Below are 26,172 nucleotides of genomic sequence, written 5' to 3'. Positions count from 1 at the left end.
TGACACATCCCTCAGATTCAGGCCACACAGAGAGCCCTCTTCAGCTGGTGGTCAGACCAAAGGTGTCCACGTCACTGCCCCTGGCCCCCAGACCTGGCAGGGTGCACCGCCGTCCAGCTTGGGGGCAGCCGCTGGCCCCTGACACCTGCTGCCTCTGCCCATGCTGAATTGTTTCCACGTTGCCATTTCTAATTTTTCAAAAGACATGGTAAATAGAAATGTTTATGAAAAATCTCCCAAAATTATTCACATTGTTGCATTTTTGTAGAAAAACTATGAATGGTGCTCTCTGAGTGGACACATACTGTTGCTCACCAAGTCCCTCCCCAGGGTCATTGGTGTGAGGGCCAGGATTACACTGGGGCTAGTGATTATATCTCTCTGGAGAGGGTCATGTAGGCCCACTGTCCACACTGCAGACTTCAGGTTGGATGACAAGGCCTGATGCCCCATGTCTCATTTTCCTGAAGACAAATTTATGCTCTGAGCTGGTGTCTGCATGTGTTGAGCCCACTGCATCTATCTCATTCTCCTGTCCCTCCTCTCTTGTCCCAGGCTTTCTGCTCACTCCAGAAGCAGTCTTTGCTACACATCACCCCCCCCACGGAGCAATGTCTAGGTCAGACGTCTGTGACAACACCTGCCATGCTCCCTCTGGGATTCACGTGGGACAGGGCTTTGCCTCAACTGGTTTGCAAGTTCCTCCAGGTCAGGAACCAGTTCTACCATCCTTGCAACTCAGAAGATGCGTCCTGGATCATCCATCGAGTCCACAAGGGCTTGATGAATAGCTAATGATGTTTTGCTACTATAGGCTACAAATGAACCCTCAAATACATGTGACAAGAACTGCACTGATGAAAACAAAACATTCTTTTTTTATCAATTAAGGGAAATTAACTGTTTAGCCATTAGCCTAGAGAGGTGGGTCATTTAAAAGCTCACCTATGTTAGATTCAGTTATTGAATGCTATGACTTTTTTTTGATTCACAAATAATCTTTTTACTTAGGAAGAAGCTATTCCAGCCAGAAATTCTATATCATATAGGGAGAGAGCATATTTCCATATATGTGGTAATGAGGGTTGGACTTTCATCAAGCAATTTCCCAGTACTTCCTTTGGCACAAATAGCAAGCATTTTGTTCTCATCTAGAAAGTTTGTGCACATGAGCCAGTGGTAAATCAGCAAACTACTATGATCCTGCTCCCAAACAGGTAATTATTCCCATCCCATCATTATTTTAATTAAAGAGAATGATGTCTACAGATAATAGAAGCACTTTTTCCGCATGAGTCTGGATCCTGAAGGCTTTCTAACCTGGACCAGCAAATGTTCCCCACCCCAAGTGACAGTGATCTCTCGGTGCAACTGAAATTCACCCTGGGGTTGGAGAATCAGGCTCCAGGGGGACAAAAGCCAGATCTCCAGAGCAGAGGTAGCCTCAGCCCCTAATGCAACATCACCTGAAAAGTTTCAAAATAATTTGAACTTCCTCCCCCAAAACCAGAAAGGAAGGAAAACGGCATGTATCCAGCACTAGCACATGGTAAGCACGTACCAGGGACTTCCATGCATCCACCTGACAGGCATTTTGTGGGCACAGGAGAAAAACTGTCTTTGAATAAGCACTAAAGTATACCCAGCACTCTAGACAAGGAGAAGCCTTCCTTTTGTGAATACACAAGAAACTGGGTGCAATAACCTGGCCAGGGGATTGGGAAAGAGCCTCCTGTGGAGGTGTCATTAAAGATAAGACCTAAAGGGTGAGGAGGATTTCAGGGTCAAGATGGGAGGAAAGTGTTTCTAGCTGTCAAATGCTTTAGGGCTCTGAGGCAGGGAACAAGCAGGACAAAGGGCAGTGTAGCCGGATGGAGCAGAGGTCTGGGAGAGACAAGAGGGTGGGAATGGTGGCAGGAGCACTGGAGCCTGTCCTAACAACCTCAAGCATCCAGTGAGGAGCAGCAGGATGGAAAGGAGGAGCCTTCATATGTGTATCTGAGAAGGCTGGAGGCAGGAATCCTGACTGAGGTGCTGGTGGCTAGACTTCAAGAAGGCCCATGAATGGAGAGATGTGTGCAGTCCAGGAGGCAAGTAGGAGGCAGAGTCAATAGGCCTGGGTGCTCTCTTGAATATGTATAATGAGGCAGAGGAGTGGAGAATGTGCAGATGAAGCACCCCTCCTTCTGACCTAGGCCCCTGGTGGACGAGATGTCACCAAAGTAGGAAACAATGGGTAAGGGATGGATTTGGAAAAGTTGAGGGATGATGATGATGAGTTCACATATACCAGGTGAGCTAAATCCATGGGTGCCCCTGCTCCTACCCCTGCCCTGAGTCCCACCATTCCAGGAACTGACCATGCCATCTTGGCTGTCACAGGCCAGGTCAGAGGGGTTAAGGCCCCTGGTGCAGCTTCCATTAATTAGAGATGGGAAGTTGATGGATGAATGCCCTGCCTCTTTGTCCCTTAGTGGGACAGTCTGAGGCAGGTGTTCTGCATACTCTATTAAGGCCCCAGAAGGCCTGCCCCCTCAATTTCCCAGAGATTATCTTACTGGGCAACATGACATTTGTTGGCACCTTCCCTAACCATCTCGTTTCCCTTCTCTGCTACTGGTGCTCTTGAATTCTTGTCTTGGGACCTGCTTCTTGGAGAAGGAACCCAAGGCATCAGACTAATATCCCACAAGCCTGTGAGGTGCTAGCACCATTTCTATAGAGAAAAGGGAACCAAGTAAACCAGCTTATATGTCTACAAGCTCACAACACTATGATATTATTGAATGACTGAACTCGGTTCTCTTGTCAGAACTTAGAGAAGAGGTACCTATTTGCCTTAACATACCCAAACAGAAGCCATCTAAAGAGATGGAAACCCTCCTAGGCCAGCCACAGCAAAGGATAACATGCTGGCTTAGATGAACATTTTATTGATAAATACTATTTATTTATTTTTAATTTTATTTTTTTAAGTTTATTCATTTTTTTTTTGAGAGAGAGAGAGCATACAAGCAAGGCAGGGACAGAGAGAGAGGGAGAGAGAGAATCCAAGCAGGATCCACGCTGTTAGTACAAGTCCAACATGAGGCTCAATTCTATGAAGAATGAAATCATGACCTCAGCAGAAATCAAGAGTTGGATGCTTAATCAACTGAGCCACCCAGACACCCCGGATTAACACATTTTAAAACAAAAATTAAAAACAAGCCTATGAGACTGTTAATTCTCTTTGAAAATTCATAAGCTGCCTTATTCCAGGGACAGGGTATGTGGGGTCATACAAGCTTCATGCCCTAGGTCCCCAAGAGAGTGATTCCTCACTACTAATTGATTAATTGGCAATGTGGGTCCAAAGAGCAGTCTCAGGTAGGATAATATAAGCCTGCCCTCTAAAAGATGGATTCTCTCACAATGAGTTGGGGATCAGGTTTTCTGGCCTCTAATGCACAGGTTAAGACTGATTCACCAACTCTTCACCAAGAAAAATAAAGCCCCCAGCGGCCTCAGCAATTCCGGGGTCATGTCCCTGGTGGTGTCTTTCAAATTCTACAAGATCCTAAATCCTAACAGTGAATGATCTAAATACATACAGAGAGGAAACTCCAGTGAGGCAAAGGAATAGGTAGGATTTGAACCCAGGTATATCTGTGTCCAGGTGGAGTCATAGTGATGCATCACCTGAGAAGCTGGGAAGCATGTCAGACTGTGGGCCTGCATCATCAGCTCTCACATCTGAAGAGTATGCAATATTTCAGGAAGATCCTGGTTCTGTTGCTCTTTTTTGTTTTCATTAGTAGTTTCATTCATTTAAAAAATAACAGCATTATTCAGATATATTGCACGCTATAAAATTCACTACCTTTTAAAGTGCATAATTCTGTGGCTTGTAGTATATTCACAGAGTTGTGCAAGCCTCATTGTTATCTGATTCCAGAATATTTTCATCATTTCATATCCATTAGGCAGCCCCTCCCCTCCCCCATTCCTCCCTTCCCCGGCCCCTGGCAGCCACTAATCTACCTTCTGTCTCTATGGATTTGATTATTCTGGACATTTTACATAAATGGAATCATGCAATATGTGGTATTTGTGTCTGCCTTCTTCCACTTAGCATAATGCTTTCAATGTTGCTGTATGTATCAGCACTTCACTCCTTTTATGCCTGAATAATAATCCATTTTAGGGATATACTGCATTTTATTTATTGCTTTCATTGGGGTATGGTTGTTACCACTTAGCTCCTATGTGCTACTGGGCTAACTCTTATTGCATCTCTCTTATTGAATGGTTGATAAAATAGTGCATTATTTTTCTGGCAAATATATAGTGAGAATGAAATTGTCTTAAGAACAAAACAAAACAAAAACCTTCCGTCTGCACCTCTGCAGGAAAAGGCATTTCATGTATGGCTGGGAACACAGAGTGACAGGTGCCATAGATGTTTGGTAAGTAGAGATGGAGTCTCTCAAACACTAGCTGGACCAGAGAAGTCCCACTGACAGGCAGGCCATGTGACCTGCTAATGGAGAAAACATTGCAGACTGAGCCTGCCTCCTCCCTGTGAAATGGAATACTCAGATACCCAAACACAGCAGATGCTTAGGTATATCAGAGTTTCAAGTCAGAATAAGGCAGCCCATGCTGCAGCCAAAGCCTCCCTCTTCCTCACTAAGAACAGGATCTGAGCAATTTTATGTTCTGTCTGCTTCTAGCCCCTACAACATACACCCTTTTAAAGAATTCTAGCATGCTCCACCAGGAATTACGTACTATCAATACAGCAGAATTACACATGGACCTATCCGTGGAGAAATTGGGATTGTCTCTAATGTTTAATAGATGCTTTGCTCTGAGGAAATAACTAGAAAAAATCAAATATAAATTTTGGGAACCAGTGTTGTAAGTATAGTGATTTCCAAACAAAGGCATCAACACAGAAATAGAGACAAACGGAAGTACTCTGTCTCGTATTTTTCTTTTTTCTGAGTCTGTGAACAATTCTATATGTTTAATGATTCTGTCTCCTGCCCCACCACACCCCTCCCACAGGAAGATTGAACCATCTGCACTGTGGGCTTAGGATATGTTTAGTGTGGAGTAGAAGGAGTTTTACAAAGCAGTATCTAATATCTGTACTTCTGTGGCTGATTAAGAACCTTTATATGCCAAGGATTTTGTGTAGTAACAGTTACATTTAACACATAAAACAACCTTTAGAGCAGCATCTCCAAGTAAAAACAGAACAGAGCAAACTATGCAACTGATGTGAAAAATTAACTAATTAGCAGATTAGTTTAGCCAGAACGCTTGGAATGTGTGACAGGCATGGATTGCTCCTAACACTTTTAATCCCTTCTCATACAGCTCAATTAAAGAAACCATTAGGGCACCAGGTGCTGGGTCTTCCCTAAACCCCAGCACTGTTAGAAGCCTTTTGTGTAAACAGAAATACTTCCCTCCTGCTAAGCAAATGATGTATGTGTTTCCGCCAGTGCCCAAGTGTTGAGAAAAAAGAGCTGCTTGCAAATCCTCATTAAAACAATTAAAGTTTGCCTTTGGCAGAAACTCATAGAAAAGCCTGTGATTTGGCAGTGGAGACAGTTAATGAAGCATTCAGAACCAGATCAGTTATTGTTATTTAACATTTAAATGGAACATTACAATTGCAAAATGCTGCATCATCGAACTTATCACTTTTGGTGACCTGGGACTTCCTGTGCACAAAGCCAATCCAAACTTCTGGTGAGCAAGGCTTTGTTACCATACCTCTGGGAAAGGATCCGCAGGAATTCTAAATCTTATTCATTAATGGTCAGAGAAGTGCAGAGGAAATGCTGTGGTACTGGAAATAAGAAAAACCTGTGTATTAGGGCCACTGCTGCCTATAAAAGTTCTGCCAACTTGCTTTAGTTTTGTGAAACTCCATCTCAGTTTTAAGAAAGATGTGGGAAGTGACTTCTTCACCAACAGAACCTACATACCCACTTCTACCAATTCCACCACTTTAGGAACATCCTCATCCTACAATCACCACCAGTACCTTCACTGCCACCACTTTACCACTACCACCATCACCACCACCACTATCATCTTCATGACCACCCATCATCACCACCACCACCACCACCACCACCACCACAATCTGCATACCACTTCCATCACCACTACCTTCAGCACCGTCATCAATACTACCATCATCTCCATCACCACCATCACCACCTCTACCTTCACCACCTTCTTCACTACTACCTTCACAACCTTTATCACTACCATTGTCATCACGGCCACCATTACCACCACCATCATCATCATTCTCAACACTATACTACCACCAGGAACTGGCAAACTAGCCCACAGGACAAATCCAGCTTGTTTGTATTGCCCAAAAGCTAAGAATGATTTTTGTAAATTTTCAAGTGGCTGAAAAGAAGTATTTTCCAACACACATGAAAACCATAAAATATTCAAATGTCAGTGTCCATAAATCAATTTTATTGAATCACATCCAAATTCATTCATTCATATATGCCTATGGCTATTCTGCACTAAAAAGGCAGAGTTGAGTAGTTGTGCAGAGGCCATATGGCTTGTAAAGCCTGAAATATTTATTATCTGGCTTTTCACAAAAAAATTCCTAACCCCTAATTCCTAATTCCATAACCCCTCCAATATCACCATCACCACAACCCACAATCAGTACCATCATGCCACCACCATTAACACCACCACTATGATCAGCACAAATAATGTCACCTCTACCATTACCATCAACAGCAGTGACACCCCCACCTCCAACTCACATACTACTCTATGGTTTGGAGATATACAGGCTGCCCATGTGATCAACGAATTCAATGAGAAGACTGAATGTGGACACAGACTCAAGCAAGAATTCTTCCTCCCCATCAGTGAGTGACAGAGACAGAAAGCCTTGAAGGTATTCTTGTCTCTAAAATTCTTGTGGGTAACCCGATGCTTCTAGAGGGTGTTAGGATGACTTTATCTCTGAGAATTTCTAACCACAAGTCTGCACTCACACTCAGATTTCCCACTCTCAATGTGCCTTGAAAAATGCAATTGAACTCTTATTTTGGAGAGTTTGGGGCTGAAACCTCACACCCGGATTCTTGGCAGAGGCAAATGCAAATCCTTTCTGGAAGAATGTGTTAAAGACAGGCTTCAGAAGATGTCCATAGACAATGTTAAAAGAAACCTCAGTTTGAAATTAAACACATAAGGAAATAAGTCACAATTAGTAAGGGTGAGAAAAATTACCCAAATTAGGTCTCAATGACTGCAGCTATTGATATTATCAGATAAAGGTTATAAAATAAATGTGCTTAATATGTTTAAAAATGAAGGACTTACAACTTTAGAAACAAAAAAATACATTTGTCAAATGAAAACCTTAATGGGCAGAGTGTCACTTTTAGCATTAAAGCTGACTAGAGGCTCTGAGGGCTTCTCTTAATACAAAATAAGACCCTGGATTAGAATATACTTTGAGATACTGTTCGTTGTGAAGGAAAACATCAAAATTACCACCATCCTATAAAACATTTCTAGCAGGGGCAGAATTACATTGATTTACAATGCCAACGGTAACTGATAGTAAATTATACAGGCTTGGTAGAGAAACAAGATGAAGAAGTTGATCCTGAACCCTCATTCTCAGCTACGATTCTTCATAAAAGTTCTCAAATTTAAGCATGCCTTAGAATCGCCTGGAGGGCTTGTTAAGTATAGATTTCTAGGCTCCACCAGCAGTTTCTTATTCACTGTGGAAGGGTATCAAAAATTTTTCATAGCTAAGCAGTTCTTGGGTGATGCTGATGATGCTGATCCAAAGATCACACTCTGAGAGCTGCCATTCTGTAGGTTCTGACATAGTTTCAAGTAAGTGATGAGCCCTGGCTACCAGCAGATATAGATTCAAACCTCTGTGGTGAAAAGATTCCCATGTTTAACCACATAATCGAATCACACAATGAGCTGACAATTAAAGATCAGCATGCACAAAAGACTACATGCATGTCACTGTGAGTGAAAATCAGTAGGTAAAAAATAGCTTTGGGCAATCAAAGATTTTAGGTAATGAAATCATAAGAATATAGAACAATTATTTATAAAATATTTATGGAAATATAGAAGAGATAGAAATATAAAAATGATTTATAAAATATTTACAGAAACAGATAAATAGAAATATTTAAAAATGAGCAAGTAGCAAGAGACTATAAGTAGAAAAATGAAAATGGATTGAACTTCAAAAACTGAAAAAAAATTCAATTGAAATAAAAATATAAAAGAAGAACTAAAATTTATAGAGCAAAAAGACACAGATGGAGGAAAAAAAAAGATAATCTAGAAGGTGGACTCAAGAAAAATATAGGGATACCTCAGAGATATTGTGGGTTTGTTCCAGACCACTGCAAGAAAGTGAATGTGCAATAAAGTGAGTCAAGTGAATATTTTGGTTTCCCAGTGCATACAAAAGTTATGTTTACACTATACTGTAGTCTATTAAGTGTGCAACAGCATTATGTTTAAGCAAACAACAATGTACATACCTTAATTAAACAATAATTTATTGATAAAAAATAATCTGTGCTTTCAGTGAGTTTTAATCATTTTGCTAGTAGAGGGTTTTGCCTCAATGCTGATGGCTGCTGACTGAACAGGGTGGTGGGTGTTGAAAGCTACGACGGCTGTGGCAATTTCTTAAAATAAGACAACAGTGAAGTTTGTCACATTGATTGACTCTTCTATGAATGATTTCTCTGTAGCAGATGATGCTATTTGATAGCATTTTACACACAGAACTTCTAACAACTGGAATCAATCCTCTCAAACCCTGCTGCTGCTTTATCAACTAAGTTTATGTAATATTCTAAATCCTCTGTTGTCATTTCAAAAGTCTTCACAGCTTCTACACCAGGAGTAGTATCCACCTCAAGGTATAACTTTCTTTGTTTATTCAAAAGAAGCAACTCCTTATCTGTGAAAGTTTACCATGACATTGCAGCAATTCAGTCTCATCTTCAGGCTTCCACTTCTCTCACTGTTTCCACCACATCTGCAGTCACCTCCTCTGTTAAAAGTCCTGAACCCCTTAAAGTCATCCATGAGAGTTGAAATCAACTTCTTCTAACTCCCAATAATGTTGATATTTTGACCTCTTTCCATGAATCTCACAACTGTTCTTAGTGGCATCTATAGCGATCAAGTCTTTCCAGAAGGTTTGCTATTTACTTTGCCCAGATCCATCAGAGGAATCACCTTCTATGGCAGCTATAGCCTACTGAAATATTTCTTAAATAATAAAACTTAAAAGTTGAAATTACTTCTTGATCCATGGATGTTGGGTGAGCATGCACAAAAACATCAATCTTGTTGTATATCTCCATCAGAGGTCTTGGGTGGTCAGGTGCACTGCCAGTGAGCAATAGTATTTTGAGAGGAATCTTTTTTTCTGAGCAGTAGTAGTTCTCAACAGTGTGTTTAAAATAAACCATGTTGTGAAAGATGTGCTGTTATCCAGGCTTTCTTGTTTCATTTAGATAGAACAAGCAGATTTAGCATAAATCGTAAGGGCCCTAGAGGTTTGGAATGCTAAATGAGCATTGGTTTAAACTTACGTCCCCAGCTGCATTAACAAAGTCAGCCTGACCTTTGAAGCTTTGAAGCCCAGGCATTGACTTCTCCTCTCTAGCTATGAAAATTCTAGATGGCATCTTCTTCCAATAAAATACTATTTTTATCTATATTAAAATATATTGTTATTGGAGCCATCTTTATTAATTATCTCATTACATCTTCTGGAGAACTTGCTGCAGCTTCTATAGCAATGCTTGCTGCTTTACCTTGCACTTTTACGTTATGGAGACAACTCTTTCTTTAAACCTTATGAACCAACCCCTGTGAACTACAAACTTTTCTTTTGCAGCTTCCTCACCTCTCTCAACTTTCACAGAATTTACTTTGCTTTGCTCTGAATTAGGCTTTGGCTCAAGGGAAGATATAATAAAGAAAAAGTTTGAAATATTGTAAGAATTACCAAAATGTGACACAGAGACACAAAATGAGAAAATGGTGTTGGAAAAATGGTGCCAATAGACTTTCTTGACACAGAGTTGGCACAAGCCATCAATCTGTAAAAAAATGCAGTACCTATGAAGAACAAGAAAATGAGGTATTCTTGTATTCAGAATGTATCATTAGCAGAAAAAAAAAGATAGAAAAATTGAATTGGTAGTTAAAAGAATGGAGTTTGGAATAAGAAGATTTAACCTACTTCTCGGAGGAGTTCCAGAAAAATAGAAGAATCTTGGGGAAAAGAGAAGTAATGCTTGAAGGAATGTCACCTATGATATTTTCAGAACTGATAGGTAACAAAAATTTACTGATAAACACCACATCGACATGCTGTCATTAAATTGATGCACACAGAATTGAAAGGCAATCCTAAATGTGGTGAAAGGTAAAGGGAAGATAATTTACACAGCAATAAAGATGAAAATGGTGACAGACATGGACGATCATTGAAGCCAGAGGACAATGGACTAACATCTTCACTATATTGAGATAAATCACCTGTTGACTTTGAAGAGTGTACAACAAAACTATCTTTCACAAAGTGAAATAAGACATTTAAAGATCAATAAAAAAACTGAGACTTAAACCAAAGGAATTTTAATATCTTTTTAAAAATGTTTACTTATTTATTTTTGAAAGAGAGAGAAAGATAGAGAGCACAAGCAAGGGAGGAGCAGAGAGAGAGAGGGAAACACAAAATCTGAAGCAGACTCCAAGGCTCAGAGCTGTCAGCACAGAGCCTGACACAGGGCTTGAACCCATGAGCCATGAGATCATGACCTGAGCTGAAGTCGGATGCTTAACCGACTGAGTAACCTTTCCTAGTAGTAGTAGTAATACTTTCCTAGTTGGGACCAAAGAAGAATTAAAACAAAATGAAAACTTATTTAGAAATGAATCATACTGAACAACTACACATCAAAACTATATACAATGAAGTATTACTCAGCCACCAAAAAAAAAAGAAAGAAAGAAAAAAAAGAAATCTTGCCATTTGAAATGATATGGATGGAGCTAGAATGTATTATGCTAAGCATAATAAGTCAATCAAGGAAAGACAAATATCCTATTATTTCATTCATATGTGGAATTTAAGAAGCAAAACAGATGAACATATGGGAAGAGGGGGGAAGAGAATAAAGGGAAACAAACCACATGAGACTCTAAATGATAGAGAACTGAGGGTTGATGGAGGGAGGTGGGTGGGGGATGGGCTAGATGGGTGATGGGTAGTAAGGATGGGAACTTGTGAGGAGCACTGGGTGTTGTGTAGAAGTGAGGAGTCACTGAATTCTACTCCTGAAACCAACATTGCACTGTATGTTAACTAAAATATTTTTTTAAATAATAAAAATTAAAAAAAAGAAAACCAAATCAAACCACACAAAATACAGGTCAAAACCAAGGGATGTAGCTGAAGCAATACAAGAGAGAAACATAGAGGCTTAAATTCATTTATCAGGGAAATAAAGGCCAAAAAGTAAGGGGTTGACATCTAAATAAATACATTAACTAAAGTAATAGTAAAAGGAAGTAATATATGTGACAGGTGGTAATAAAGATAAGAGCAGAAACTAGTGAAATAGAAAGCAAAGATACAACATGGAGAAACAACAAAGCCAGAAGTTTGCTCTCTAAAAGCAAGGCTCTAATAAGACTAACCAGAGAGACAGAGAATACATCCATAATGGGGCCCTGCTTCTGATGCAAGAGGAAGCCCTGAGCACACATTATTTTTCTTCTGTCTCTTGAAGAAGACCTCATTAAAATGTTTGCAAAAGAATAACAAAAGATTTTAATAGAAGTGAAAGTAGTAACAAATACTTAACAAAATAAAGACTTAAAAAGCCACAGTAGATGAGTGGTTCAAATTGCTGAAGGAAAGTCAGTGGAAGCTGCAGCCAGGACTTGGGGGGGGAGGTAGATGGTGGCCAAGGGGACAGAGGCATACAGGCTGACATTGAACTTTCCACTACAACACATGTTGGAAAGGCAACCAGCAAATGCCTTGAGAGCTGGAAGAAAAAAACCCTTTTTTTCCATTTTTTGGTTAACATTTTTAATTAAAAAACTTTTTTATTTGAGTATAGTTGACACACAATGTTACATTAATTTCTGCATGATCTCTCTTACATGTGAAATATAAACAAGTTGAACTCATAAAAGCAGAGAGTAGAATGATGGTTGTCACGGATGGAAGTTGTGGGGGAAATGGGGAGATGTTGGTTAAAGGTTGCAAAGTTTCAGTTCAGAGCATGAGTAGGTTTTGGAGATCTAAATACAGGGTGGTAATGACAGCTAATGATACTCTATTGTACTTTTTGGAAATTTTCTAAGAAGATAAATCTTAAATCTTCCCAGCATATGTGCGCATATGTGTGCACATGCACACACCATACAAAGGTAACCCAGTAGATGTGGTGGGTAAGTCATTTAGCTGGACTGTGGTGATCCTTCCACAATGTATGAACATGCAGGCAGAAAACACTTTTTAATTTATGCACCCAACCAAACAATCATTCAAGTGTGAGCAAAAGCAAAAAAGGGAAATCAAACAACAACAACAAATATTTTCAGCACTCATAAAATTTTTCTCACGTATACTCTCCCTAATTAAGTAACTTACAAATTCACTCTAGGGGAAAACAAATGATAATGGACACCAAGTAAGTGGATAATCAGGGACAAAAGATACAGTGAATAATTCCGGAAATGAATAAAAAAAAAAAATCCCCGTATGGCAGCTGTCCATCAACAATCTGTCCAATTTATAACAAACATGTGTGGGCTTCACAAAGGCCATATTTCTGAGGAGGAAAGATCAAATACAAAGCTGGAAGCTACCAGCTATTCTGGGAGGAAGATGCAGGTTTCTTCCCTCAATATTAAAGGAAAGTCATTTAGAAACTCCGGGAAAAAACTCCACACAGCAGAAAAATTGTATAAGAATTCCACGGATCTAAACGCAAAAGCAAAACAAAATTTCCCATTATTTTAAGCAGCTATGAAATATAAAAGAATGCACTTGATCTAGATACTAAAAATATTTTCTTTCTTCTAGTACAGGTGGTCATGATACAGGAAACCAGAAGAGAAGAAATACTTTTTTATCACTACATCTTGGGTTTATAGTCCTAGCATTTATAGAAGCATGATAATAACTGTTTAATAATTTAACATTTGGAATCTATACAATTAAAAAGCAGATTTTAAAGGTTACCAGTCCTGACAAAGTCACCATCAATTCCATAATCATAATTGTCATTTTGACCAGACACCTAAATGCCAGACACTGTGCTAAGATCTTTATGAGGCTTATCATGTTTAATTTTCTAAATAACCCTGTGAAGTAGGTATTGCTGTTACTTCACTTCACTGATGTGCAAACTGGGGCACCAAAAACCTAAGTAACCTGCTCAATGCCTTCCCCCTGTAATCAGCAGAGCCGGAATCATGTCCGGGAAGTCTGATTTTAGGGTCTGACTCATAGCCATTAAGCTAGACTCACTTCTAATGTAAAAGTGAGAACATAGCCAACCTTCACGGGAAGGTAAATGGGAACAAGGGAAGCAGCGTGAAAAAAAACTGCCACCCACAGCCTCATCCTGCCTCATAGGAAGACAGGATATGGAAGTTTAAGATATAATAGGAACCTATGGGAGAACTCAAAATTATACAACGCCAGAAAGTTAGAGGAGGGGAGGAGATGGGGAATAGTGTTAGTGAACTAAATGCTAACCTTGAGTGACCTGAATTCTACCTTTTCAAAGCAGGAAACCCATTGGACAGAATATAAACTCAACAGATCAAGAAATAACTGGATGAACATAGCAGTCAAAGCATGGCGTAACTGTCAAAAGACAAAGGTGAAAAGGAGTTGCCTCTGGGAAGCAGGTTGGGGATATGGCACAATATGTTAGGAGTCGAGGTGAGAGGTTTGGAATTTTCATTATTGATTTTTGCATACTACTTAATATTTTACCTGAGCTTCTTATCCTAGTCAAAATAACCACAAACACAAATATTTTTTTAATCATTTCATCATGGAGAAACTGGAAGCCTCATATATTTCTGGTAGAAATATAAAATGTCATAGCCCCTGTGGAAAACAGCTTGGTGGTTCCTTAAACATTAGACATAGAATTTCCAGAAGATCCAGTAATTCCATTCTGGGTATATACCCCAAAGAACTGAAAGCAAGGTCTCAAAGAGGTATTTGTAGACCCATGTTCATAGCAGCATTATTCACAATAGCCACAAGATGGAAGTGACCTAACTGCCTACCAACAGATTCAGGGATAAACAAAATGTGAGCTACCCATACAATGGAATATTATTATTCAGTTTCAAAAAGGAAGCAACTTATGCTACAACTTGCTATGTAGCACAGCTTATGTAGCAACTTGCTACAATATTGATGAACCGTGAAAATATTATGCTAAGTGAAATAAGCCAGACACAAAACAAATACTATATGATTCCACTTACATGAGGTACCTAGAATAATCAAATTTATAAGACAGAAAACAGAATGGTGGTTGCCTGGGACCAAAGCAAGGGAGAAATGAGTACACAGTTTCAGTTTGAAATGATGAAAAAGTTCTAGAGATGGTTTGTGGGCAATGTGAATGCACTTAATGTCATTTCACTGTATACTTTAAAATAGCTAAAATGATAAATTTTAAGTGATGTATATTTTACCATAATAAAAAAATGACTTTCTTTAAAAACATAAGCAATAACTTTGGTGTCCAAGCCAATGAGATATGGTACCTTTGAACTGATTTGGGTTTAATATAAATTGGTTCTTTCACCATTTCCTGAAAAATACAAGAAACTTACATGTTAAGTCCGACCACAGTCTTTCAATCTAGCACTGCTGTTGTCCTTATTTTAAATGGTATATAATATATAAAATATTATTAAATAGATATCTATAATTGTATTTAATACATATAGTTAGGCCCCATAATAATTTATTGTTATTGCTTTATACAGTCAATATTCAGATTTACTCACTTACATAAAGATTTGTTCAGGGGAAAACCTTGTCATATTTCATCAAGTCTCAGTAGGCTTTGATTGTAAGATGCATCCCTATTTCAGAATTTAAGAAATGTTAAAATGTGAAAGGAATGTGCATGCTACAATTGGAGAATTTCACAAGAATAATATGCTTTAGGGGTGCCTGGGTGGCTCAGTTGGTTAAGTGTCTGACTTTGGCTCAGGTCATGGTCTCACAGTTTGTGGGTTTGAGCCCCGCGAAGGCTCTGTGCTGACAGCTCAGAGCCTGGAGCCTGCTTCAGATTCTGTCTTCTTCTTTCTCTGCCCCTCCTCGGCTTGCACTCTCTCTCTCCCAAAATAAATAAATATATTTAATTTTAAAAAAGAGTAATATGCTTTATACTTTTCCAAGTTCACATAAATGAACCCAAAAGTGAAAACATGGCCAGGTCAAGGTCATCATCCACATCATAAATCATCTACCAAAAGATACTTAGGATACAACATGAGATCTCAAATATCCACAAAAACAAAACAGTGAAGTGATTTGCTATTCCCCATGCATTGGTTTTTCTAAACCTCAGATTTGCTAAAATAAACTGAAGGTATAAAAACTAAAAAATGATATCCCCCCAGAGTTTTCCAATAACCAAGTGCTTCTTCAATATAGAAACACGGTTTCTTTATTACAAAGATTCAGAAATGAATGCACAATCTCATGGGTGGCATACATGGCCTACCTTTGAATTAATTAGCAAAATAAACTCTCAGGCTGCTTCCTGAACTTTCATGTGACAGAGGACGAGCTCAGCCTGAGAAACACATAAGAAAAATCAGCAGCTGAAATTAATTCATCAGAGCTCTGACATAGAAAATGAGTCACATTTCAACCCAGCATTCCTATGCTAATATCTCAAGTTTATTCCCATGGCCATTTACTCTTCAGTTATTCTCTGCCCATCAGTGATGGCTTTCACAAACCTAGTGAAGGTCAAGGGGTACAAATTGGAATGAGGCGCATGCTCCAAGGACAGGCTGGGCCAGCCTTGGTTCATACTGGGGTGTTTAGACTGATAAAGGGTGAATAAAGGCTTTAGAAGAATAGGGTGGGGATGGTTCCTTGATTTCATTACATTGTCAACAGATGGGAGCTGGCTTTTTCTTAGGTGTATTCCTTAATGAGCTTTAAAGAGTGAAAACACAGTGTTAAGAGATATACTCAAGCGGTGAAATGTGGTGAGTCACATATATGACAGCTTTATGGTCCTTATGAATCAACCCGGCAGGAAACCAGAGACTGGGACACTGGAAGGTCCAAGCACCTAGTTACCCCTTCTGCAGGAGCTTCAGAAGAACTGAGGTTTCTTTTGGAACAATGGATTTCTCTTTGACAAAAACAGGTCACTTCAAGGTTAGTTAAGCCCTAAGAAGTGAGAAAACTGAAAATCAACCCTGCTGATTGCTACTGATATAATGTTTCCAACAGGACAGGAAAAACCCCACAAATCATGTTCTTGCACAAGAAACCTACTGCAGCTATAAAAGTGCTTTCAAACTTTGCTTCTGAGCAAGTGCCCTTCTTACCAGTGGTGGCTCCAACTCTGCTTAGTTCCTCTGCCTCTTGAATACAGGTTACTGAAACATCCAATTACTGAACTGTATTTATGCTTCTCCACTGTATCACACCTATGGCTGCTCCTGCCCCAAATGCTCCTGAGAATAATTTAGCACAGCTCTAATCTTTTAAGGACCTTTTCCTCCCTACTGAGGATGCTCCCAAGATCCCACGTTGCCCATTTGGCTTGCTGTGGGGGCTAAATACAAGAAATTTCATTTGACTACAGGTGCTCATGTTGGTCTTTAGCAGGTGGGCTTTGACAGAAGCAGCCTCAAAGTTAGGCAACGTAGGCACCATATAATGCTGGATCATAAATGCCAACACAGGGATGAGAAAAATATTGCAAGTTATAACTTAGAGACTGAACAGAGCACACTCCCCCGCTTAAGGTTCTAGCCTATTTCAGTCCTGCTGAAACAGACCTGGTATTGCCAGATCTTCAGATCTCTCTGGAGAAATCTGCTTTAATCATGGAGACTGACTATACAATGTGAAAACCTCCTGAAACACAGTATCTAAGCATGTTGCATAATACAGCAAAGATTCCTTTAAAGGTATAGATGAGCTCACAAGAAAGCTAGGGAAATATTCAGGGACAAAAATTAAAGAGAGAAGTGAAATACAGAGCCAGAAATGTAAACTGATGTTGCTGCATCTTTGAAGAGAGAGATAAGTCTCAGTAAACAAGCCTTGGGTTGTAGCGGTCATGTAGAGAGAGGAGACAGGCCTTGGGTCTCCTCAGAGAAGGAGCAGGAATTGAGACGCCACATAAAGATGGGACCCCCAGTAAAAGTGCTCACTCTGCCCCATCAGTGCAATGAGGGAGAAAACAGGGCTTGGTCCACTTGGCCTGAGACTGGAGAAAGTTCTCTGCTGGAAATTCAACCCCAGGGGGAGCTGAGGTTTGAGATTTTAACGTCATGATCTGGACAACAGAGAAACTCCCATGAAAAAGTAAGCTCAGGTCAGTGAACCCCTGGGGTACCTGTGTGACACACCTTCACCTCAGGATATCAACCAAATTTTCAGCTAGAGTTCCAGTTAAGAGGGTCACAATTCAGAAATCTAAAGTTTACTAAGAAACAATCCACCATGAGCCTGGGTTAACAGATTAAGCAGCTGCCCAAGAACTTCAGATAATAAACATTAAGACAGAGGTAACAAAATAAGTCTCTCTGAAGATTTTTTTCAAGGAATACAGGAAGGAACTAAACCCACCTAGGGGAAAATGCTATCAAAAGAGTCAAGGTAAATTGAAATTTCCTGAAATAAAAATATATACTTAATTTAAAACATGATGGACAAGTGAATGAGCAAACTGGAACTATCCCATGAGGGAATAAATGAACTGGAATGTGGAACTAATGCTATTACTTGGAATTCAGCATAAAATGGAAAACATGAAAGACAATGTAAAAAGCATGAAGATAAAAATGGCAATGTCTCTTAGTCAACCAATAGAAATTCTGGAAGAATAGACTGGGGATTCCTGAATGAGATAACACTAAGATTGGGGAAGAGGCAATGTCTAAAGAGATTTGAGAATTTATCAGAACTAATGAAAGATGTGAATTTGCAGACCCAAAAACACATAATACAAATTAAACTAAAGGGATTCCACACCTATAGATCTTATATTAAAACTATATAAAAATATGACTTAACTAAAGAAAAAATATGTACATTCCCTATATGAAAAAAGCAAACCAAGAATAGATTTCTCAGTAACCGCCATGTAAACCATACAAAAATGAAAAGTAGTTTCAAAGGGGCGTCTGGATGCCTCAGTAGGTTAAGCATCTGACTTCAGCTCAGGTCATGATCTCTCGCGTTTCAGGAGTTCAAGCCCCTACTTGTGCTTTCTTTCTCCCTCTCTCTCCAAAATAAATAAACATTAAAAAAATACTTTCAAATTTCCTGAGGGTAAAAACACTTTCAACCTAGAATTCTATACCTAGTTGAACTATTAATTCACCAATAAGAACAAAATGCATTTGGCCAAAGACTGAAAGAATGAACCACTAAGAGATTTTCACTAAAAGGATGACTAAACCATATTCTCTGGACAAGAGGAGATCCATCACAGAAGGCAGAAATAGATGCAAATATAAGGTAATTGAGGAATATGAGTCATCTTTAATAAGCACTGAATATATAAATAGCAACAATAATGACAATAACAAGGATGAATTCTGGTGTGACAAAAGTAAGAAGGAACTAAAATACTGAACAATAATGTAACTCAGAAAGGGGATTCTAAGATCCTTATATTCTTGAGAAGGATGGTGATAGCATTAATTCTGGAATTTGCACATTAAGGAACACATATTAAAAAATTAAGACTAATAACTAATGATATAAATAAAAAGTGTACATTTTAAGTAAGTTGAGAGAGAAGAAAACAATAGAGAGCTCAAGAGAAACTTGGATCCAGGTTTATTTTAAAATGACAGCTGAAGTGTGTGTGTGTGTGTGTGTGTGTGCACACATGCATTCATGTGAATCCCCTAAATCCCTCTAGGGACTAAATAAAACATGCCTATAGAGCATCAGGTCATAAACTCTGAGTGACAGTTGTCTGTGCCAAGAGTTCCTGCAAAAGTTACAAGGACCCAAGGACATCACATGGGAAACTGATAACTCACTCCAGAGAGATTTACACATCAAGCCAGTGAAACACTACATATATTTTATGTATTATCTTTTTACACTGTATTGGTTTCTTAAATAACTACGAATTCATTATGTTGTAGGACTTGGCATCTAGGCAATTGTCGTTTTTATTTCTTATTGACCTGATATCAATACTCTTAATTTAATCTTCAGGCTCCTTACTTCTACCTCTATTTATTTCCTTTATCCTTCAATACCCACAATTATTCCACTGTATGCCTGTAGGCAGGTGAGTTGGGAGCCAGAGAAATCACACTTTTTTTTTTATCATTTTAAAGAACTGTATGCATTTTGTTACCAATTCCTAGTCTTGTTTTAACATTTACCTGTTCGTTTGATTTTTGTTTTTTCTTTAAAACACAATCTTTAACTTCTGGGCCTTCCCCTTTGCTGGTTCTGTGGTTTCTTTTTTACATTTTAATCTTTTTTATTTCATATATCTTTTTCTTCATTGGAGCTTTTAAATCATCTGACATTTAAATATTACCCCTCTTAATATTAACTTTCTACTCACCCATTATTACTATCGTGTGTTAATCTCTTAACTTTCTCCCACCTTTCTTTATGCCCTCTTCCTCTCTAGCAGTTTTCTTTCTTTTTTTTTTCTAGCTTTTTTTAAAGCACACATTAAGATACAGTTCCTTCTCTTTACTTCTGCCCAAGTGACCACTTCAGACTGGGGCTCTTATGAGGGTCCACTGACCTACTTCCCTACTTCCCTATTTAGTGGTTCTTGGATTTGTGAACAGTGCACCTCCCAACCAACCCCCCTGGCTCTTCTTGGCAATGAGTTCCTTGCGTGGGATCCACAGGTTGTGGGCAAACTGTGCCCACAGCGTGTCCTGGACAAGGAGGAGACAGACAAGCAGCAGGAGACCACTGGAGGCTGCTTCTCTCATGTTCAGATGATGGAGAAGGCTTGGCTTAGTCACTGGTGTCCTGCTTATGCCTGTGACGGTCCACTTTCTTTTCTCCATCAGGGAAATCCTCAGAAGCTACAGGAGGAACCTACAGCCCTGTGGACACCTGCTCTGTGTGCTGAGTAGGTGCCTCCTCATGGGCCCTACAGCTCTCCTCCCTCTGGGCTCCTGTACTGCTCAAAGTAGCCCAATAATGGCAAGATTTGTGTTCCTGCTGGTGCCCAGGGGTGGAATAGGAACATGCCTTTGTACAAAGGAAGAGCCTAAGTAGTGAGCTCCAACAGCATCTTCCAGAAAAGCCAGGGGTCTCAATAGCAGGGACAAAATGATGACTATTATTTGCTCCTCCCTCTGGAACTGCTAGGGAATATAGATGATTAATCAGAAAGTTGAGGCATTTCTGGCATTGCAGATGTGATGGTCCCTGCCTGTATACCCTTTGCACTCATCCCCATAGCATGCACTGATGCATCCTACTGAAAGCAAATGAAGGTGCTGTCTTGGTCCACATGGTGGCAAGCTCAGGAGGGAGTCAGTGCCCCCAGAAGCAGCCTTGGCCACTGTGGACTGAGGTGGAGAATGAATCCACCAGCCCTGGACTGCAGGTGTCAAAATTCTGAAGAGGTCCTACTCTGTCTCCCAGAACTCACCCAGCAGGACTGACCCCAGCCACCACTCACCCATGCCTGTGGTGACTCTTGATAAAGAGCCATTATTTGGCCCTCTCTTCCCTTCTCACTTTTCTACTCTCACCCTAATCATTTCCCAAGAAAGCCACACACACCCAAACCCTTTAGCCCAATCTCTCCCCTGGACTGAATGAGGAGCCAGGCTACAGGCTGCCTTGCCCTCTGCCCAGCTGCTCTCTTTGTATAGTGGACTTGCACCTGCCCCTCCCATGTGACGTGGGTGACAAGGTGCCATCTCTGTCAGTTCTGGGAACTGTGTGGTCTGCTGTGGGCCATGCTAATTTGGCTTAGTAGGTCAAGGAAGAGCCACTGCCCTGAAAATCACAGCATAGCAGACTTTAAACAAGCCAGAATGAAACCAGTAGGCATTTTAGTTTAGGGGAGTACAATTTCTGGATTGCTGGCCACAGATCCGCTGCAGCAAAGAGGTCAGTCTGGAGCTTCCAGATAAGGGCCTTTTCTGGTGGGTGTTAATGTTATGTGACTTCCAGAGACTTGAATTTTAGAAAGTTTATATGTTGAGATCTCATTTCTCCAGCTTTCAAGGAAAAATAAGGTGACAATATACCAGGCCATTAGTCACTCTGGTGGCATCAGGAAGACTGCTATCACAATGTCCATATCTTCAGGAGGATTTCTTTCTCTCAAAGCTGACTTGGTTTGCTGATGACTTGGATGTACTCCCTCACTTACATTTTCTTTTCTGGGTATGTGGGTCTGCTGCTGTTTGGATGTGTGGCATGTTTTTGGATAAAGATTTCACTTTACCTTATTCCATGTGTCCTTGGTCTTAAACCTGCTGAAGATAAGGATGCCTAGAAGACAGACCCCTTGCTGGGCATCCTTCCGGTCACAGGGGGGGAGGATACTGATAAATGGAACCATGTAGTACTAAAATGAAACACTTGAGTTGAATTGATGGTATGGAGGGACTAAGTCATACCCCAAACCTCAGGGTCAGCATTGAGATTATGTCATAGCACTCTTTTATTTACTGTCATGCTGGGACACTTATTCTGGAGTGGTTAAAATAAGTCATTTCCCTGTAGCAACACTGTTCTGAGGCCAGCCTCTGGCTGGTTACCACTAAGCCATGGCATTCAGCAGGATAGAGACAGTGAGACCACTGAGAAAGGATGAAACTTTTAGTGACATGTCACTAGCTACACACTTAAAAACTTGCTTCAAGTGTTACAAGGTAATATATAGCCTCTTACTTCCTGTGTTGTGACTTCTGACCCACTCAGTAAACTCTAGCCTCCCTATGCTCTGATGTCTATGGTCTGGTTCTTCAGGATGATGCTTTGATTAGCCATCAGCAGATACGCCTTAACCTGGTGGATGGAGTAAACTATGAAACAAGTATGCATGGAGAACACCTGGGATTCTATTAAATTTAAATTCTGTTAAAAATCTTGCAGTGCCACCAAAAACCAAATCCCATGGTATAAGAAACCAATGTGGATGCACCAGATCCACCCAAATTGAGCTGCAAGGTTGAGTGAAGAGGGCAAATCTGGGGCAGGGGTTTGCAGGAACCAATCTGGTCCCCTCCTGGCCATTCCACCGAGAAAACCCATAGCCTAGATGTCAATGAGCCAAGAGGATATGTTCTCACCTCCTCAATGCTTGAGTTCTCAGAAACATACGACCCCTTGGCAACTTCCTTCTCCTCCAGATTATTTTTCCCATGGCTTCTCTGGCTGCACTTTTTCCTGCTTCTCCTGCCCCCTCCTCAGGTCTTCCCACCCATTCTCCACCAGGTCATCCTTCTCTGTCCAGCCTTTAAGTGTTGTGTTTAGATCCTTTCTCACTCATCAGTCTCCCTGTAACCCATGGTGCCAACTACTGCCCATGTGCCAATGACCACCAGACCCACTGGAATCCCCACTAGGACTTCTCAAAAGAATCAGATTCAATGCACACCAAAACCTAACTTGTTCCCTTCCCCACTCCCTGTGTCCACAAATCACTATTGGTCTAAATCCCAAACCTTGGAGTCTCTATTACCACCACCTTCTCCTCACCATCAAAATAGTGTCATCAACAAGTCCTGCTGATCCTTTCACTCATCTCCCTTGTCACCCTAGAGCCAGCTGTTACCATCTCTCACCCAGACCACCTCAACATCTCCTAGCTCCTCCACAACATCTACCCCTGGCCAATGCAGCAGATAAGGGTCTTTCAGACATATAATTGATCTTGTGACACCCCTGTGCATGTTCCTTTAGTGACAGTGCTCCTGGGGTACAGTCCAAAGGCCTCAGTGTAGCTTAGGAGGCCCATAATAAGCCAACCCCTGTTTTTCTACCTCCATCCCCACCCCCTAGACACCATCTCCATCCGCAACTTTCTGTTGGTCCCACTGGCCTTCTTTTACTACTCTGAAGTAAAAGCTTTTTCTTATGAACTACAGTTTCCAAGTTTAGAGCTTGATCTACCCTGAAGAAAACTGAAAATTAAGAGTTTCTATGCTTCACAACAGGGCAAATAAACCCCAGGACCCAGCCCCCAGTAGTTTCACAGCCATAGATGGAGATCCACAGCCAAGGCTAGGGCTGGTTGGCACACAGGTACCTGACAGTTACCCAGTCCAGCTTGCGTGGGTCCCTTCCCTTTCTCAATCTCCAAACCCACCCCCCCTCCATTTTCTTTCAAGGGGCTTCTTTAAACATTTTTGTTATTTATGTGCTCCATTTACACATGTGCATTTTTATTTGATCCTTGGACTAGATACACCACAATCCACATTGCACTGAAACAAGCCATCAGAGACCCACACACCAAGAATGTCTGCAGAGCATAAAACTACCCTTGCCAAATCCCATGGATCCACTCTGTAAGGAAAACTCCTAACGAAATGAAATTTCTTCAGTTCAATTATTCAACAAACATGCCCTGACCACCTGCCCTGTACCAGATGCTGTTACCCATGCTGGGGGTGCATCAGGGAGCCAGTCAAAGCCTCTGTCCTTGCCAAGCTTATGTTCTACATAAGGATGGGATGCAGACCATGAATTTAGTTAGTGAGTTATGTAGATAAGGGTCATGGAAAGCTAGAGCAGGGTTAGGGAGACTGGAGAATTGGGGGAAGTATTCCCACTAGGGTATTTTGGGGGATGCTGCTTATTGCAGTGCAGTGTTGCTTCAATGAGAACTTTGCATCTCATCTCAGGAACAGAAATAGATGAGCTTCTCATGAGTCCTTGGTCTATTTTTACCACTTGGACACTGTGAGTCATGTTTCTGATTGTGTCTCCCTCTTTGCATTGCTGCTGGTGAGCTTACAGCCAGTTCTGGACCTCAAAATATATATTTGGAGTATCACCTCTGTCCTGGTTTTATTTCATTTTTTCTCTCATCTTTTCCCTTAGCCTTTTTGGAATTACCTATTTATTTAGTTAATTGGTTAACCCATCTTATTATATTGCCACATGTCTTTGTCATGTCCTGGATGATAAATACTATGTGTTAGTAACCCACTCCTGAGGTAGATTTCCATACATCAGCAGCCCTTCTTCTAGCAGCAGAAGCCAGCCTTCTTCCATGGTCCTCAGGAAGGTCCTCCCAGCCACTGAGAGGAAGGGAAGAGGCCCTGGTTCACTCACCAGTCTCACTTGGCCACATTGCTTTGGAGACCTGACCATGAATCTGGGGTAAAGGACCATTCACATATCTGGGATGAAGGACCTTTGAAATCTAGAAACAAATGTTATGACTTCCAAATGAGCATTGAGCATAGTTTTGTAAAAGTCCATCTCCACTGAAGATCTTAGTCAGAATTTAAAGTAGAATACATATAAATACAGATAAAACTCTCCTGAAGGTGCTTTCCAGATACATCAGAAACATAGATCTGATGATACTTTATAACATGGTTGCTGGCATGCTATCTTACTTCAATGACCTTTGTATATTATTACCTTTACTAGCAGAAGACAACTCTACAGGCCTTCACTTTTTTCTGATCAGAAGCCAAATGGCAATACACTGTGGTGGATATGCATTTGATCTGGAAAAGCAAATAAGCAGTTCTTTTTTTTTTTTTTTCAACGTTTATTTATTTTTGGGACAGAGAGAGACAGAGCATGAACAGGGGAGGGGCAGAGAGAGAGGGAGACACAGAATCAGAAACAGGCTCCAGGCTCTGAGCCATCAGCCCAGAGCCTGACGCGGGGCTCGAACTCACAGACCGCGAGATCGTGACCTGGCTGAAGTCGGACGCTTAACCGACTGCGCCACCCAGGCGCCCCAAATAAGCAGTTCTTAAGAGACTTTGGATGAGATATCCATGGAATGGCACTTAAAAGTTATTAAAATAGCTGCTGAGGCCAAATGAATGATTGTCTCCAAGTCATATTCTTTCTTATTAGACTCTACAGGGGAACATTCATTTGTGAGGATCCAGAGAGATTCTACCTCCCTGAGATTCACTCTTGTTTATGCCTGGGATATGATTTACCCTGAAGAGATTTGACACTCTGTGGATCAGAGCAGTACCGATTCATGAGCAAAGCCACTCCCCACATGACACTGTCTCCCAGTGTGACACCAGTCCCTGTTTTCCACTGGTTCTGGGACAGAACTCTCTTAGTGAGTAGGAGAGAAGCACATATGCAGAACAGTCCTATCATTTCATTAAGGCTATGATTCTTATGTCCACGGTGATCCCCAACTTCCCATTAGCAGGCTCTGAAACAAGGATTGGAATATAAATTGTTTATTTGGGAGGTAGTTCCAGGAAGAGGTGGACAGGTAATGGCGAGTAAGGTGAGGAACAGAGAGAAGCCAAGAAACTATGTGCTATTAAGCCAGTTTCTGCTGCAGGCAACTAGGACTCAGGCTTGCTGGGGAAGTCTGAGAGAATGTGTTGAATGTGCACTCAGAGTAATCTGACCTAAGGGGCAAGGGAACTGGGGCATTTGTATGCCAACTTCCTGTCCATCATTGTTCAAGAGTTGATCCCAGGGCATTCACTCCCTGGACCTTGCAGCTTACCCTGGTGTATGCTGAGTGGGTTTCCACTTCTGGGAAAATGGTAGAAAGTCGCAGGCATTAGTTGTAAGAAGTTTGGGCTTACAGAAGCAAGTGTGAAGAAGATACACCTGCACATAAAACTCCTGGATGAGACACGATGGGTGGAATTCTTTAACTCCATAAGGTACAGTGT

General features: G+C 40.7%; 1 protein-coding gene across 14 annotated transcripts in view; it reads right to left on the bottom strand.

Annotated features, from left to right (window-relative positions):
* SYNDIG1 (synapse differentiation inducing 1) overlaps window positions 1-26,172 on the bottom strand; it is a 181,383-nt gene that overhangs the window by 116,252 nt on the left and 38,959 nt on the right. The window contains exon 1 of one of the 14 annotated variants that reach the window (XM_045445514.1): window positions 5,770-5,858. The exons of the other annotated variants lie outside the window; for them this stretch is intronic. The gene's annotated coding sequence lies outside the window, so the exon portion shown is untranslated. Of the gene's footprint in view, window positions 1-5,769; window positions 5,859-26,172 lie in introns of those variants that run through there. 14 annotated transcript variants of the gene reach the window in all.

Source organism: Leopardus geoffroyi, chromosome A3 (genome assembly GCF_018350155.1).
Source record: "Leopardus geoffroyi isolate Oge1 chromosome A3, O.geoffroyi_Oge1_pat1.0, whole genome shotgun sequence".
Taxonomy (NCBI): Eukaryota; Metazoa; Chordata; class Mammalia; order Carnivora; family Felidae; genus Leopardus; species Leopardus geoffroyi.
Note: the sequence above shows the minus strand (reverse complement) of the source record. Positions and strands in the feature narration are given on the sequence as shown.